The 13,952-nt window shown below is 44.1% G+C and overlaps 1 protein-coding gene across 1 annotated transcript in view; it reads left to right on the top strand.

Moving 5' to 3' along the window:
- Window positions 1-407: 407 nt before the first annotated feature.
- Window positions 408-13,952, top strand: part of crfa4 (cytokine receptor family, class I receptor 4) — a gene marked incomplete at its 3' end in the record, with an annotated part of 69,064 nt that continues 55,519 nt past the window's right edge. The window contains exon 1 of the mRNA XM_080758631.1: window positions 408-525. The remainder of the gene's footprint in view (window positions 526-13,952) is intronic.

Below are 13,952 nucleotides of genomic sequence, written 5' to 3'. Positions count from 1 at the left end.
ACTCGCACAGCTGTTGAACGAAGACACGCGTAACGTGCACACACATAGCACAGTCAGTCAGACAGTCTGCTATAGCCCCACAACAAGTCAGAACCCAATGGTACTGAAGTTTCTGACATTTTTGAGACCCAGACCTGAGACCCAGGCACGATAGATCGAGCTGACCCAGGGAGGGGCGTTCCGACAGAGGGGCTAACAAACAGTCTGCGCGCACAGGCAGCTCTCTGCTCTTCATTAGGCTAATTGCCTTCTTCAGGAAATCAAAGGGTATTATTCAACAACTCCAACTATAGCAGAGCGGAGCGGAGAGGAGAGGAGAGCAGAGGAGCTCACGGCAGTGACGGCACGGATATAGGACTTTATTATTTCTTTTTCTTCCCCAGCGGAGGAGAGGAGAGGAGAGGATATAGGACTTTATTCTTTCTTCCCCAGCGGAGGAGAGGAGAGAGGAGCGTCTCCACCGGCCAGCGCTCTGTCTGCAAAGCAAAGCCTGACTTGGCTTGTATTCTGCGAGCATTGTGTGAGGTAAGAAATGACCTAACTTATAACAACAACAACAACAACACAGCAGCTGACTTTCTTTCTTTCTGCGCGCGCTCGCTTCCTCAGTGAACATGCCGTTGTTGTCAATTACGCCTAATTATTTAACACGCCATGTTTGTCATGATTAATAGCCTTGATGTGTTCATCATGACTATTGGTGTTATTGTTGGGCAGCGCGGTGATAATGATTAAGTATGCTATGATATTTGTCGAGCTCTCTGTGTGGGCTGCTCATCCACTTTTTAATTGCGATTGATTCCCCCTCACGCTCTGCTGTCCTTTTTTTTGTAAATACAGTTTTAAAGATTTCATGCAAATTCCTTTTAATGTTATTTCCAGAAGCCTTTTTCTCTTAAAGGTCATGAGCATTCCACACATTTTACAATCGATTTTTTTCTTTGCCACTGTACATTTTCTACCTGTGTGGGAGCCTCAGTGGGACTATAGCTTAATTGCAAACAACAGGTGAGCAAAAATGATTAAGTTAGACAAGAGAAAAAAGCAAACAGTCAGAAGGGAGAACCCATTTATATCGGATTCGATTTGAATTGTGTTACAGTTCAAAATCTGTCTGCTATTTGTTCCTTTGTTTACTTATATTGTCACTCGTTTATTCTGTAGGCTTTCCTGTGTTCTGTGACGATTATTCTCAAAGTGGGGGGTCATTAACGGAGCTCCAGGGGGCCCCCAGATATATGATATGATATAGTGATTTGAACAAACATATAATCGATATATATATATATTGTTATATGATATGATATAGTACTTTATTGTCAGTTCACACTGAAATTTGTCTTGCAACACAGCAGCCAAGTATGCAGAAACACATATACAAACACAAAGAACAAGACAATTTACATACATAAAGACATGAGCAATATCCACCGCTTAGATTATCCTGTGGCTACTACATCTCCTGATTAAGCCTCAAGGTCGACTGGTAGACAAAGGACCTCTTTAGTCTGACCTTATTGTATGCTGGTACACCATATCTCCTTCCTGAAGGTAGCAACCTGTATTCTCCATACAACACATGCTTAGTATTAGAGGTGATATTCCTTGCTAACCTTAGGATGCTGTTATCATATGTTGGATAGTTCGGTGGATAGTTCGGAACCAAATGGACCCACATGTGGCTTCAACTTGAGCGTTAATGTGTACACACTCTGAGGCCCCTTTTCCACCGGTTGGTTCCCAGTGGGAACCGTTCAGTTATCTTTGGTTTTTAGTCCATGAGCCAGAGCTCCAAAATTCAAACGTTAATTATGAATTGAGTGTAGCAAAACCATACCTATATTAGATTATCACCATGAAACTTCCACAATTGAGTACTTACACGAAGACAATGATTTATTGTATTACAAATTTACATTTTTAAATATGCAAATGAGGCATTATGTAGGAAAATATTCAAAATATTCAAAAAATAAATAAAAGCTACTACTGTGGAAGGGCTATCATGTATTAATTTACTTGTATTGATCTTATAAACAATTTAATATAGGGTATAGTTCGCCCACCAATTTTTGGAGCTCTGGCTCATGGACTAAAAACCAAAAAGAACTGAACCGGTTCCCACTGGGAACCAACTGGTGGAAAAGGGGTCCTTAATAAGGTCTAATGCAGGGGTTCCCAAAGTGGGTCCTGGGGTGTGGACCCCCTGCAGGGCCCTATATATGCATCAGCTATTTAGAAATAATAAATAATAATCTTGACTTTCTTTGAACATTTGACATTTTTTCAGATGGGGCTCAAATTCACATTATTGTGTTCCTCGTCATGAAAAAAAATATGATCCAATCAATTCAGTCATAAAGGTTTGACTGGATTGATCAAATTGCTATAGCCCATACAGTATGTACAGTTCAGGATACAGTATATATGTGATGATATGATATAGTACTTTATTGTCAGTTCACACTGAAATTTGTCTTGCGACACAGCAGCCAAGTATGCAGAACATATACAAACACAAAGAACAAGACAATTTACTTACATAAAGACATGAGCAATATCCACCGCTTAGATTATCCTGTGGCTACTACATCTCCTGATTAAGCCTCAAGGTCGACTGGTGGACAAAAGACCTCTTTAGTCTGACCTTATTGTATGCTGGTACACCATATCTCCTTCCTGAGGGTAGCAACCTATATATTCTCCATACAACACATGCTTAGTATTAGAGGTGATATTCCTTGCTAACCTTAGGATGCTGTTATCATATGTGGATGTATAAAGTTTCTGAAGTTGTTGTCCAACCTGACAATGTCTTTTCTGTATACTATGGAGATGGGGAGACCCCTGTCTGTCACCTGAACGATGGGGAGACCCCTGTCTGTCACTGAACGATGGGGAGACCCCTGTCTGTCACTGAACGATGGGGAGACCCCTGTCTGTCACTGAACGATGGGGAGACCCCTGTCTGTCACTGAACGATGGGGAGACCCCTGTCTGTCACTGAACGATGGGGAGACCCCTGTCTGTCACTGAACGATGGGGAGACCCCTGTCTGTCACTGAACGATGGGGAGACCCCTGTCTGTCACTGAACGATGGGGAGACCCCTGTCTGTCACTGAACGATGGGGAGACCCCTGTCTGTCACTGAACGATGGGGAGACCCCTGTCTGTCACTGAACGATGGGGAGACCCCTGTCTGTCACTGAACGATGGGGAGACCCCTGTCTGTCACTGAACAAACACGCGAAAGCTTTAACCATTTTGTTTTTCGACTTTTAAGCACCGTGGCATGAATTTAAGTGGACATGTTCCGTGTTTTAAGTGCTCTGGTCGCGTAGCCTCAAAAACAACTAATTTGTAACTTAATGTTATTTAGTCATGGCGGTCACAAGATTACATTATTGCCCCGGGGGAGGGGGGCGGGGCCGTGGATAACATCCATTGATTTAGTAACTTGAAGGGTCGCTCCAAATTGAACCATAATTCAATGAGTAAATTTGCACTTTAGTGGACAACTGGGGGGGGGGGGGGGGGGGGGGGGAAATGAGCTTGTAGATCTATTTGGCTATTTTCCTAGAGCAATGCAGTATATAAATCAGCACTATAGTAACGCTTGTTTACAAGGCTAATGACGGGGAAGAAGTTAGACGTATAGGCTATGGTTTTTATTTGATCGGTTACCAAAATCTTCACGCCTAGCGGTTATCGTTTGGACAGCATTGGACACCCAGCAACATTATCTGTCTGTCTGTCTGTCTGTCTGTCCGTCCGTCTTAGATAATAACATTAGCCTACTTTTGTGCCCAGCCCAACTTCCCAAGATCATCTGTTAACAAAATCCTACCCAGACATAATTTGGTGTTCATATATTCAGAACGGGTAAGGACTAGTTTAACCCATTCTGAACAGGAGCCCATTCTGGTGTTAGCAGCATTATGTCGTGCTTTAGCTATTGAAAAATAGCAGACCTACAAGCTCGTAGCGCGCCACCGAGTGGCGCGCTACGAGCTTGTAGGTCTGCTATTTTTGAAAAATCGAAGAACGACTGACATTTTTAGAATCTGATCTCAGGTCAGAATGGGTTAATCAGACCAGTGTGTGTCCAGCGGAAACCTCGTATGAATATGATCTCAGGTCAGAATGGGTTAACAACTGTGTGTGTGTGTGTGTGTGTGTGTGTGTGTGTGTGTGTGTGTGTGTGTGTGTGTGTGTGTGTGTGTGTGTGTGTGTGTGTGTGTGTGTGTGTGTGTGTGTGTGTGTGTGTGTGTGTGTGTGTGTGTGTGTGTGTGTGTGTGTGTGTGTGTGTGTGTGTGTGTGTGTGTGTGGGGAGAGATTGACAGTGGTTCATATTTCTTTCTTAAGCCTCTTTGCTCTTTGGGTCATAGGTCATAGGTCATTCATGATTTTTTTTGTCCAGCTGGTCTGGTGTTGGGTGATCTTCTCTGAGAAGTAGTTCACATGGGCAGTAATATATATATATATATATATATATATATATATATAATAGCAGTGTCGATGGTAGACGAATCTCCTTCTAAAAGATAACACCTTATCCATGTCTGGATCCGCCATGACAGTTGGGACGGATCGAGAACTGTATTTGTTTGTTTTCGCTGCATTTTCTTGTTTGTTGAAGTCGGTTGGGGCCCAAACGGTTCTCGAGTTACATGCATTATACCGTACGCGCACACGCACGCACGCAGACACGCACGCAGGCACGCACGCAGGCACGCACGCAGAGACGTGGTGCATTTAGAGTAGGATAGCAGCAGACGTGCAGAGTCCACACATAACCAGCTCTGACGGTGTGATAATAAAAACGGCTTTTCTCGGAAACACGTCTCCAAATGCCATCGCCTCGCGGCGGCCATGATGCCAATATCACGGCGTGGAGCAGCTTGCATCGCAAAGGCACATTAACCCATTCTGACCTGAGATCAGATTCATACGAGGTTTCCACTGGACACACACTGGTCTGATGAACCCATTCTGACCTGAGATCAGATTCATACGAGGTTTCCACTGGACACACACTGGTCTGATGAACCCATTCTGACCTGAGATCAGATTCTAAAAAATGTCAGTCGTTCTTCGATTTTTCAAAAATAGCAGACCTACAAGCTCGTAGCGCGCCACTCGGTGGCGCGCTATGAGCTTGTAGATCTGCTATTTTTCAATAGCTAAAGCATAACATGATGCTAACACCAGAATGGGTTCCCGTTCAGAATGGGTTAAATGAAGGACCAGCTGATTTAGCAGTTCATAATAATATGGCCACATTTAGCCCCAAGGAGTGTTCTTCGTGCAAAACTAATGCTCGGAATTGGATTCAGAATCATGAAAACCCCCTAGTTTGACACATCACACATCACACGCTATACTTAAAGCATAATGAAATTGCAGATTGATTAGGTTCTGGTGATTAGATTTATCGAGTGCTCGACACAGCGGGGGGCGATGGGGCTCAAGTGGGTAACGATACCCCGACTTTCAGCAGCTGTCAAAAATTCCCCTATAGGGTGGCTGAATGGAAACCAATGTTGGATATGTTAGTAGACACTAGACAGACAGACACCTTTTTACAAACACATTGGAGAAGAAATGTAATTCCCAGATTTGACATTATTCTCTGGCTTCATTCAGAGGCAACATGAGACTCGTGGGGTGTTTTTGTGCCCCGTCCATGTCCTTGGGAGCTATTATGTCTTGTGATGGTGATCAGTTTGGTTTCCCTCACAACAACACCAAACAAACGGTGTTCATCATTCGTCATTTGTTTAACTCACGACCGTGATCACATGGTTTGGTAGCACAGATTCATAAAAGTATACAATCGAAAGTACTATACAATACATTACAGATGACACGATATACATACAGTAGACATAATATCGGAAGGCTTTCCCTATTTATATACAGTGGAAGAACATTTTTCAGAAAAGCACCCAATTTATAGATTACCTTTTTGTTTTTCAGATTTTAGTCATGCAATTAATTTAAACATAATTTAAACATTGTACCTAATGTTGTACCTAATGTAAAAAAACAACACTTTTAGACCATGTACGTGGTCATCATATGGACATACTGTATACCTAACAATGGATGGCAATAGTATTTTACTATTTTTATATCAGAAGTCCATAAAAAGCCAATTTTAATTACTTCCTTTGAACGAAAACGTGATTGGCAAATGAATCTTGATTTAAGTCATCTGTATAGAGGGTATGCAGATCTACAAGCTCACCGAGTGGCGCGCTACGAGCGGCGCGCTACGAGCTTGTAGGTCTGCTATTTTTGAAAAATCGAAGAGCGACTGACATAGAAGACATTTTTTTTAGAATCTGATCTCAAGGTCAGAATGAAAACTTGTCAGGATGTATAAAGACATTTTTAGAATCTGATGTCGGGTCAGAGTGGGTTAAAGTGAATGGCACATCGAGTGGCAAGGCAACAGGCAAAGTGAGTTTTTAACATGGTTTAATGCGATCAGACAGGACTTCTCTGTGTGGAGGTCTGGGCTGTCGGGGCCAGACAGTAGTTTATTGCCACTCAGTGGGCGTTCATGCATAACCTCCGGGTTTGGTGATGATGTCACACATGCGCATACCCTCTATCGTCCTAGTCCAAACACAGCTGGTTCTGATTACAGAACTACTCCGTTTTTAATCCCATTAACCCATTCTGACCTGAGATCAGATTCATACGAGGTTTCCACTGGACACACACACACACTGGTCTGATTATAACCCATTCTGACCTGAGATCAGATTCATACGAGGTTTCCACTGGACACAACACACTGGTCTGATTAACCCATTCTGACCTGAGATCAGATTCATACGAGGTTTCCACTGGACACACACACTGGTCTGATTAACCCATTCTGACCTGAGATCAGATTCATACGAGGTTTCCACTGGACACACACTGGTCTGATTAACCCATTCTGACCTGAGATCAGATTCATACGAGGTTTCCACTGGACACACACACACTGGTCTGATTAACCCATTCTGACCTGAGATCAGATTCATACGAGGTTTCCACTGGACACACACACACTGGTCTGATTATAACCCATTCTGACCTGAGATAAGATTCATACGAGGTTTCCACTGGACACACACACACACTGGTCTGATTATAACCCATTCTGACCTGAGATCAGATTCATACGAGGTTTCCACTGGACACACACACACTGGTCTGATTATAACCCATTCTGACCTGAGATCAGATTCATACGAGGTTTCCACTGGACACACACTGGTCTGATTATAACCCATTCTGACCTGAGATAAGATTCTAAAAAAATGTCAGTCGTTCTTCGATTTTTTCCCCCAAAAATAGCAGACCTACAAGCTCGTAGCGCGCCACTCGGTGGCGCGCTATGAGCTTGTAGATCTGCTATTTTTCAATAGCTAAAGCACAACATAATGCCAACACCAAAATGGGTTCCCGTTCAGAATGGGTTAAATAAATAAACAAAGATTACTCCGTTACGAGTATAGCCTAAAAGTCCGGAATTCAAAATGTACTATAGCGTAAAAGTACAAAATGTACTAAAGTATAGAAAGTACTCACTACTATGCAGAATGTCTCATTTCAAGTTTTCAAATGTTTACAGATATTTGGAAATGGCAGATCTACAAGCTCACAATGCATCGATCGCAACGCATTGTGAGCCCAAATCTACAAAGTAACTAACTAGTAATTCAAAGTTTCAAATAAATGTAGTAGTAAAAGTAAAAGTAAAAAAAGAAAAAGTTTTGCCTCTGAGATGTAGTGGAGTAGAAGTAATATTATTGGAATTTCTCAGGTAAAGTACAAATAACACAATTGTACTTGAGTACAGTACTTAAGTAAATGTACTTTCCTGTGGCGACATGAACATAAGGGCTACGCTTGCATGCGGGCCCTTTTTAGTCTAAGACTAATGTCTTCCTCGGGAGACAAATGATAAAGAACCTTGAACCTTGATCAACTGAAACCAGTTGTCTTGGCAACTGGTTTTAGCAGGAGACGTGAGACGTCCTTCCACCGCGGAGAGCATCATATCATATAGAGCAGGGGCGCCCACACTTTTTTGACTTGAGAGCTACCTTCAAAATGCCCAGCTAAACGAGATCTACCCACCCAAAGAATTGCCAACTTGCTGAAAATAGTTTTTTTTCTAAAGTAGCCCACCTTTGGAATAGTGGTCACATATAATAGAAGGGTGGAAATGGAATTGGTTGTTTTTTTAGTAGGCCTATACTGTATATAACTTTGTAATGCTACGGAGGTTTGTGTGCAACACTTTTGAAAACATAGAAGATATTTATTGCATTGTGGCTTTGAGCTGACAGGCACTTTTTGATGTCAAAAGTCAAGTCGCCTTAATTCAAGTGGCAGATGCCTATTTTAAATTAAAATTATATATTTTTAGGGGCATGTGATCTACCTGCACAGCCTGTGTGATCTACTGGTAGATCATGATCTACCTTTTGGGCACCGCTGATATAGAGCACCGAAGTCCTGACGTCACTGTCAGCAGAGGGCGTCAGTCCCCAGGTTCATGTATGTTTTATTTGCATTGTAATCCCCATAGGAGGGATTTTAGATCGCCTCATATAAGAACTGTGTTCGATCACCCCGGCCTTTTCACTCCTATGGATTATGAAGCATCAACTGAAGGTGGAAATGTACAAATACACCCAAAGAGTAACAAAATAAAGCGTTAGAAACGAGTCAAACAACCCAGAGACTACATTTCCGGGTAGGCGGGGTGGCTGCATCTGCCCGTCGCACAACAGAAACTGAATGTTAATTAAGTTTATTTTTATTTTATTGATATTTAATGTTTCGTGGTTATAGTACGAGTCGAGTCACCACCAGCTGAGCTTACGTCAACGAGGAATCTCAGGAATGCAATGTGTTGACAGCTGGGCGTGACGTATATTAGCAGCGACATTGCCTTCATATGAAGTTTCAAGGCTTTTGCGGCCACATTAATTCCATTTTCTCCAGAAACTGGCTGTATCAGATATGAATGGACATCATTAACGACACACAGCCACTCCCCCTGACAGAAAGGCCGGGGTGGTCGGTTTATTTTTCAAACACAGTTCTTATATGAAGCGATCTAAAATCACCCCTATGGAGATTTCACTGCAAATAAAAAAATACATGAACCTGTGTATTGGCGCCCTCTACTGAAAGACACGTCAGACTTTCGGTGCTCTATATGATCATGTCAGGAGAGCTCATTCACCTGCTGGGTGGGTGGATGGATGGATGGATGGATGGAGGTGGATGGATGGAGGTGGATGGATGGAGCTAGGGCGTTCACCTGCTGGGTGGATGGATAGAGGTGGATGGATGGAGGTGGATGGATGGAGGTAGGGCGTTCACCTGCTGGGTGGATGGATGGAGGTGGATGGATGGAGGTGGATGGATGGAGGTGGATGGATGGAGGTAGGGCGTTCACCTGCTGGGTGGATGGATGGAGGTGGATGGATGGAGGTGGATGGATGGAGGTGGATGGATAGAGGTGGATGGATGGAGGTGGATGGATGGAGGTGGATGGATGGAGGTAGGGCGTTCACCTGCTGGGTGGATGGATGGAGGTGGATGGATGGAGGTGGATGGATGGAGGTAGGGCGTTCACCTGGTGGGTGGATGGATGGAGGTGGATGGATGGAGGTGGATGGATGGAGGTGGATGGATGGAGGTAGGACGTTCACCTGCTGGGTGGATGGATGGAGGTGGATGGATGGAGGTGGATGGATGGATGGAGGTGGATGGATGGAGGTGGATGGATGGAGGTGGATGGATGGAGGTGGATGGATGGAGGTAGGGCGTTCACCTGCTGGGTGGATGGATGGAGGTGGATGGATGGAGGTGGATGGATGGAGGTGGATGGATGGAGCTAGGGCGTTCACCTGCTGGGTGGATGGATGGAGGTGGATGGATGGAGGTGGATGGATGGAGGTGGATGGATGGAGGTGGATGGATGGAGGTAGGGCGTTCACCTGGTGGGTGGATGGATGGAGGTGGATGGATGGAGGTGGATGGATGGAGGTGGATGGATGGAGGTAGGGCGTTCACCTGCTGGGTGGATGGATGGAGGTGGATGGATGGAGGTGGATGGATGGAGGTGGATGGATGGAGGTGGATGGATGGAGGTGGATGGATGGATAGAGGTGGATGGATAGAGGTGGATGGATGGAGGTGGATGGATGGAGGTGGATGGATGGAGGTAGGGCGTTCACCTGCTGGGTGGATGGATGGAGGTGGATGGATGGAGGTGGATGGATGGAGGTGGATGGATGGAGGTGGATGGATGGATAGAGGTGGATGGATAGAGGTGGATGGATGGAGGTGGATGGATGGAGGTGGATGGATGGAGGTGGATGGATGGAGGTAGGGCGTTCACCTGCTGGGTGGATGGATGGAGGTGGATGGATGGAGGTGGATGGATGGAGGTAGGGCGTTCACCTGCTGGGTGGATGGATGGAGGTGGATGGATGGAGGTGGATGGATGGAGGTGGATGGATGGAGGTAGGGCGTTCACCTGTTGGGTGGATGGATGGAGGTGGATGGATGGAGGTAGGGCGTTCACTTGATTGCGAATTCAGTGAGCACTTACTATGAGACTTAGCAGATCATGTCTGTCTGTCTGTCTGTGTGTCTGTCTGTCTGTCTGTCTGTCTGTCCCGCTATCCAAATATGGAGTGTGTTGCATCAGCAATCACTCAGCTCCATATATGGGCACAAAAGGGGCCAGGTCCACTCAGCTCCATATATGGGCACAAAAGGGGCACCATATAAGGAGTCCCCAAAGCAGCTATACGTCCAAAACCCAAATATGTACGAGCTGCGTTCGCTTCCCGCGTTTGCGCGTCTTACTGGTAAGAACCATTAGAGTTGGGCCTAATCCTATTGAGTACAGTATAGTAGAACATGTTTAATCCTATTGAGTACAGTATAGTAGAACATGTTTACCAGTAAGACCTAATCCTATTGAGTACAGTATAGTAGAACATGTTTAATCCTATTGAGTACAGTATAGTAGAACATGTTTACCAGTAAGACCTAATCCTATTGAGTACAGTATAGTAGAACATGTTTACCAGTAAGACTAATCCTATTGAGTACAGTATAGTAGAACATGTTTACCAGTAAGACTAATCCTATTGAGTACAGTATAGTAGAACATGTTTACCAGTAAGACGCGCAAACGCGGGAAGCGAACGCAGCTGAGACTCTGCAGATCATGTCTGTCTGTCTGTGTGTCTGTCTGTCTGTCTGCCTGTCTGTCTGTGTGTCTGTCTGTCTGTCTGTCTGTCTGTCTGTGTGTCTGTCCCGCTGTTACTGTATATGTGGACCTGGCCCCTTTTGTGCCCATATATGGAGCTGAGTGATTCGTTTGTTGATGCAACACTTTTGTGCCCATATATGGAGCTGAGTGATTGTGTTGATGCAACACACTCCATATTTGGACATATAGCGGGACAGACAAGCGGGACAGACAGACAGACAGACAGACAGACAGACAGACAGACACACAGACACACAGACAGACAGACAGACAGACAGACATGATCTGCTAGGTCTCATAGTAAGGGCTCACTGCATTCGCAATGAGTACAGTATGGCGTACAGTAGAACATGTAGAACCATGACTGAGGATGCTGATGCCATTATCGAGACGTCCCTCTCAATTTTACTCTCCACTTCGTGACTGATGGCCTAATGTAATCATTACATTACAGTATTACATAATGTAATCATGGCGTGACATTGTGGGACAACATGGTCGAAAATGAAGCCCGAATTGATCAGCTTTTCAGGAAGTGAGAAATGTTTCGGGCCATTTTCCAAGTGTACATGCAGGTCATGAATGACCAGCCGGGGCGCCTGATGGAGGGGAAAGGAACTGGTTGGAATAACGTGTTCCTTCCACGTGCTACGACGTCCAACCAGGGAAACTCCCCCCTGTCAGGTTGTAAAGGAGCAACTTGGACACTCAGGCATGAAGGGAGCATGAGTTCAAGTCCGTTGCTCTCCCCTTGTCCCCCATATATGGGGACTAGGTTGGTCTCCCCTTGTCCCCCATATATGGGGACTAGGTTGGTCTCCCCTTGTCCCCCATATATGGGGACTAGGTTGGTCTCCCCTTGTCCCCCATATATGGGGACTAGGTTGGCGGAGGGTGTGTAGAGCCCAGGATCACATTAGATGATTGACACAGGGGTGAAAAATGGGTTACAAAATCGTGGGATAAAAAAATATATATATATAAAAAAAAAAAAAGAATGACTGTAAAGTCATTATCATTCATTAGCGACTAGCCCATAGTATTCACGTTCAGAAGTATTTTACTACTGCTTGTGTCGTTAACGGATGTTCTTGGCTGAAGGCCAAATGTGACCAGATTTGACTGAGAGCCTGGCCATCGCGCAAACTCAAGCTTTTATTATTTTAAATGAGTTAATAGCACAGGCAGACTCTTCACATACTAGAGCACATGTCTGAAATAAGTGTCAAGTCTCAACTCGCTGTTTCTCTGCAAGGCGTTACTCTATAACGCAAATCTCCAAACCTGGTGGGTCAAACTGAACAACCAATATGTCCATTTGAAGCTATGATTCCCTCAGTCAAATTTGGTCACAAAATGTGTGCCGGTGCAGCGGTGTGCATGATGCCGCGTTGATTTCATCCACTGAAACTGTGACACAAAATGTTGGTCGACTACCTTTTAGACAAAAACTATGATATGATATAGTATGATATAGTACTTTATTGTCAGTTCACACTGAAATTTGTCTTGCGACACAGCAGCCAAGTATGCAGAAACACATACAAACACAAAGAACAAGACAATTTACACACATAAAGACATGAAGACAAGAGCAATATCCACCGCTTAGATTATCCTGTGGCTACTACATCTCCTGATTAAGCCTCAAGGTCGACTGGTGGACAAAGGACCTCTTTAGTCTGACCTTATTGTATGCTGGTACACCATATCTCCTTCCTGAAGGTAGCAACAACCTATATTCTCCATACAACACATGCTTAGTATTAGAGGTGATATTCCTTGCTAACCTTAGGATGCTGTTATCATACGTGGATGTATAAAGTTTCTGAAGTTGTTGTCCAACAATCTTTGAACAAATGTTCAGTTGTTGCAGCAGTTGTGACTTTAGGGCTGCAGACAGACATCCATACCAGGTGGTACTACAGTACTGAAGAACACTCATAATAACTAAACTAAAACTGACAAAAACCATGACTAAATATACTCACAATTTTGTCAACAAATAAAAACTGGACTAAAATGTTAGGGAGGGACTGGAGAAAAGATCCAGTAGAACTAACAGACAAATGATCTTATGTTTGGTTGCGCTGCCTTGGGGTGTTGCGGTCTAAAAATAGCAGATCTAGGAGAAGGAAATGTACATTTTAACAGCTGTAAATGAAGTGTGTAATGAGAGCGTATTAATCCGTCCCATCAATCTCACGCGTCATTCACCAAAGGTTGCATAATAATGGCTTCATTTGTGCCGATCGCTGATGATTTCGCCTCTTAACCCATTCTGACCTGAGATCAGATTCATACGAGGTTTCCACTGGACACACACTGGTCTGATTAACCCATTCTGACCTGAGATCAGATTCTAAAAAAATGTCAGTCGTTCTTCGATTTTTCAAAAATAGCAGACCTACAAGCTCGTAGCGCGCCACTCGGTGGCGCGCTATGAGCTTGTAGATCTGCTATTTTTAAATAGCTAAAGCATAACATGATGCCAACACCAAAATGGGTGCCCGGTCAGAATGTGTTAACCAAGCGATTCGCCTCCACGCCCATTCCACGCCATATAAGGCAACGGGAAACATATTTCCTCGGGTGAAAAAGTATATTTATATTTTAAATGATGACATGGACCTTGAGAGACGA

Source organism: Protomyctophum bolini (assembly GCF_963924005.1).
Source record: "Protomyctophum bolini genome assembly, chromosome: 24".
NCBI classification, from domain to species: Eukaryota; Metazoa; Chordata; class Actinopteri; order Myctophiformes; family Myctophidae; genus Protomyctophum; species Protomyctophum bolini.
Note: the sequence above shows the minus strand (reverse complement) of the source record. Positions and strands in the feature narration are given on the sequence as shown.